Source organism: Vollenhovia emeryi, unplaced genomic scaffold, assembly GCF_000949405.1.
Source record: "Vollenhovia emeryi isolate VEMERY1.0 unplaced genomic scaffold, V.emery_V1.0 DF939773.1, whole genome shotgun sequence".
NCBI classification, from domain to species: Eukaryota; Metazoa; Arthropoda; class Insecta; order Hymenoptera; family Formicidae; genus Vollenhovia; species Vollenhovia emeryi.
In genome coordinates this window covers 1-4,704 of record NW_011966593.1, presented here as the reverse complement: position 1 = coordinate 4,704, position 4,704 = coordinate 1, and positions in this window count along the sequence as shown.

Genomic DNA, 4,704 nt, shown 5'->3' with positions numbered 1-4,704 from the left:
CCTGACCGCCATTGCACGCCGGTGTTCCGGCGGGCGGAAGGGTCTGGCTGGGGGATGGGGGAGGTCCCTGCGCTCCTCCCAATTGCCGGTGCTCCGGCGGGGGAGGGGGGGGCAAGGGGACGGAGTTCCACTGTCGGGGGTCGGACGTGGTCCGGTTGGCCCGGCAGTGGAGGGCCCGACCCCGGTGGCGTAACCGTGCGTGGCGCGGGTCACCGGGGGGCGGGAAGACAGACGGGTAGTGGGGCCGCTCGGACGTATTCCGAGGCGGGGCTTGGGGGCCTGGGGCCCGTCGGGGCCGCTGGGACGTTTCCCAGGTCGGGGTCCGGCGGGTCGGGGGCGGGGGGGTCGGGGCCGCCGGAACGTTTCCCGGGCGGGGTCCGGCCCCCTCGGATGAAGGGTCCTTCAGGGGAGTTACGCCCCCTGTTGTGCCCAGCCAAAAGGCCTCCGCTCCAGCCCGAGCGAATCGCCCGCGCGCACCAGGCGGAGGTGGCCTGAGGCGGCTTAGGACGCCGGTATGCCGGTCGCCACGGCGGACGGGGCGACGGGAGGGGGGTGCTCCCGACGCCTTCGTCCGTTCGCGGGGCCCCCCGCGTGGCGGCGCCCGTGGCGGTGCTCCGTTGATCGGAGGACGGAGACCCCCGAAAACCCCTCTCGCAGTGAGCGTGGGGGGTGACTAAGGGGCTGGAGGCCTGTGCTGGGGTGCGGATTTCCCCCCGGCCCGTGCCATATCCGGTCCCCCGGGTGAACTCGGGGCCTCCTCCAGTAATGGGGGAGGAGGGCATGCCCTGACTGGGGAGCCGTCACGGGAAAGTGGGATTATACCAGAATGTTTTCCCCTCACCCAGAAGGAGAAGGAGTTGCGTCAACGTCGGGCACCAAGGACAGGCCCGGCCCCCTAAGCTCTAAGAGAGCGGGGGGCTCGGGCCGAGCCGAGACTGACGTCGACGTCGATAAAGATTCGGACGGAGTCAAGTTTAGCAGCCTCCGCAGCAGCGTGCACTCCCCCCCCCCGGTAGTAGGGCCGGGGCGGGATGAGACCGCGGAACAAGGCTCAACGTCGGCCGTCTCTATCGAGGCCGACGAGGCGGTGAGTGACTCATCGTTGCCCTGGGACTCGGACGCGAGTGGGAGATCCCGCAAGTCCGAGTCCGGAGTGACGAAGAGGGGAAAGGGCTCCAGCCGAAGCATAAAGCGGCGAAAGATGGTCGCCGCCAAAGATCGGACCCCCGCTAAAAGACCCGGAAGACCGGTGGTCACAGGCGAGGGGGTGGAAATCGCGGTCAGGCGGAGTCCGCGTAGTGCCCGCCAGAAGCTCCGGAACATCGAACGGCAGGTTCAGGAGCGTGAGGCGTACCTGGGGGGGGAACTACAGCCCCGCCAAATACTCTGCCACCATGAAGAAGCGGGAGGAGGAGTTGCGGGAAACGGTCCCGAACCTCCCCTCCAGCGACCTGGTGGCTCAAATGATTGAGGTGGCCAAGAAAATCGACCACTTGGCCACCAAAGCCGATAACCTAAAGGGGGGTTACGTAAAGGAGCTCAGAGGAGGAGCACTTTTTGTGCAGATGGCGGCAGACGCCCTGCACACAAGGGCCAACACAGCCCAGGGGGCGGAACTAGAGGAGGAGAACAGGCTCCTGCGGAGGGAGCTGGAGCTCCTCCGAAAGGAGAGGGAGAGGGGGAAATGAGTTCCCCCTCCCTCCTCCCCCTCAAAAGATCGGCCCCCTCCCGCCCCATACTGGGGGAGTGGGAACGAGGCGATGGAGGTGACGCCCGCGGAGGCGGTGCGACATACACCGAAGGACATGGGGACGCATGCAATATCCCCTGCTCTGGCCGCCAGGGGGGCGGCTAGACCTAACGGAGGCGGAAAAAGGAAAATTGGTGGTGGTGGCCGATGCCGCCAACGCCGCCGCCGGGACGACAGGCCCCCTCCCCCGCCGAGGGGCGGGCGGGACCGACGGGGGAGGGGGGAAATCCCCTACGGAAGGGGGGAGCGATGATCCTCCCCACCCCCTCCCCTTCGTCGGAGAGGTATCGTACCCCCTCGACGCCGCTAAGCCGTACTCGGACAGCGGTCAAAAACCCCACATCAGCCAGAATGGAGGAACTCGAGACGATGGTGGGGAGAAGAATACAAGAAGCTGTCGACGCATGCCAGAGAAGCGTGAGTCGACAGCTTCAAGAGATGAGGCAGACGCTGGCCGACGCAGTCGGCGCTGGGGCCCGTAATAGCCCTCCCGCGGCCGCCTCCCGCCCCGCGAGGGGGGGAGCGGTCGAAAGGGGGGGCCCGGTTCCCGGCGCCGATGCGCGGACACACGAAGGGGGAAAGGGGAAAAAGAAAAAGGGGGCAAACAAGGTCAAGGCCCCCAAAATCCCGCCCCCTCCTCCGCTCCCAAAAGCGCACAGTGGCCTGCCCCCCCACTAAAGGGGAAGGGTAAGGCCCCCGCACAAGGAGGAGGGGCAAAGCCCCCCTTGCGCAAAAAGGAGAAAAGGGGAAAGTCGCACGGGCGACACCCGCCGCTACCCCTGCACCTGGCCCTCCCACGGCGAATGCCGAGCAGCTGTGGACGGAGGTGCTGGGCCGCAGGGCAAAGCAGGCGGCAGGGAAAGCGGCCAAGGCCGCCGCAGGGGCCCGTCAGACTCCCCCCCAGAACCCCTCTGCTAAGGGCCAACGGGGGGGAGGGGCCGAAATAAGGCCCCGAAGAGGAGAATACCGCGCACATCGGCCGTAGCCCTGACATGCCCGCAGGGGCAGTACGCCAAGGTGGTGGCCGATGTGCGCGCCAAGGTAAACTTGGAAGATTTGGGCATCGGTGGCCGCATAGACACCAGGCGGGCGGTCACCGGTGCCACCATCTTTGGGGTGTCAGGCGACGGACACCCGGAGAAGGCCGATCGGCTCGCAGCACGCATAAGGGAGGCCCTACAGGGCGAAGAGGGCGTGCGGGTCGATCGGCCGGTCAAAACGGGCGAGATAAGGATAAGAGGGCTAGAGCCCTCTATAAAAGCGGAGGAGGTGGTGGCCGCCGTCTTGGCGGGGGCCCAATGTAACCCCCAGCACATGCAGCATAGGGGGATACAGCAGGCCGACAGGGGGGCGGGGAGCATGTGGCTCCGCCTCCCCCTGGCGGCGGCGAAAAAGGTAGCCCAGATGGGCCACCTAACGGTTGGGTGGTCCCGTGCGAGGGTGGACCTCCTCGAGGTGCGCCCGATGCGGTGCTTTAGGTGCCTCGAGGGGGGACACACGCGCGGGAACTGCCCCAGCGATAAGGACCGATCGGGGAGGTGTTACCGGTGCGCTGGCACGGGGCACACCTCCCGGGACTGCCGGGCTCCCCAGAAATGCCCACTATGCGTGGACCTGGGGAGACCGGCGAGTCACACTCTGGGAGCCAAACAGTGCTCCCAGAAAAAGATCAAGGGAGGGGCACCTGGTCCGCGACAAGAGCCGCGGGCGACGAAGTCTCTCCGGGAGGCCGGTCCGTCGAGGCCCACGGAAATGATGGAGGTGGAGGTAGCGGGGAGAGGCGCACAAGAGGGGGAGCAGCCCCCCCTCACGCAGCGCCCCCCCCCCGCCCCGAGAAAGAGGCAGGCGGTGGCCTCCGGGGCGACAGATCCCCCGGAGGCCATGGAGGTCGACCCATCCCCCCAGGTGGAGGGGGGTAAGGCCTCGCAATGCCAGGACCCCCTACGACCTGAGTTAAGGGGGTGCGGCCTGACGCAGGCCAATGTGAACCGCTCTCCCGGGGCGCAGGACCTGCTGTTGCAGGACATCCGGGAGAGCGGTCACAGCCTAGCGGTGATTGCTGAGCCCGGCCGCGTCCCCCCGGACCACCCTGAGTGGCTGGGGGCGCGGCTGGAACGAACAGTAGCGATCTGTTGGCGGTCGTGGCGGGGTTCTCCCACCACGACCGTAGTGATGCGCGGCGACAGACATGTCGCCGTGCGATGGGGGCCTGTCGCGGACGTGGGAGTATATCTCCGCCCGGACAAGAGACTCTCCCTCTACGAGGACTGGCTGGCCGACGTCGAGCAGACGGTAAGACGTTTCGGCCACGAGCCGGTCCTCGTCGCCGGGGACTTTAACGCCCATAACGTGGCGTGGGGTTCCCGGCGAACCAATAGCAGAGGGAGGGCTCTGGAAAACTGCGCAGCGGCGCTCGGCCTGGTCCTGTTAAATCGGGGCCGGGTCTCCACCTGCGTGCGCGCACAGGTTCTCTTCTCTCACATTCTCTTCAGTTTTCGTAGTGGAAGGACGGCCCGATTTTGGATCGTCCCCGACGTTTTCTCTACCCTCCTTAAAATTCTTAAACGAAAACTTGCGTGCGAGATAGACATTGCTCACCATAAACTTCTGTCAATAAATTCACGTAACATGATTCCGACGGAGCTCAGATACACGATCCGCTTCTAACAACGGCTATGGCCAGACTAACCGCAGCGCATGCGTGAAACTTTTTGTGAGGGTAGAGGGGAGTCCACAAGTCAATGCCCCGCTCTCCTCTTCGTCATCGACGTGGCCAGAAATGAGGAAAAAAATCAATCCGGTTTCTTTATTGCCACACCTCGTATACAGGGTGATTCAAAATAGGTATAGTGTCCCTGAAATGTCGTATTCCTGATTAAATTCTAAGACGATTTTTCTCTTACCAAAATGTTCTCCGAAGCTTAGTTTTTGAATTATTCAAAGAAATAGTCAGC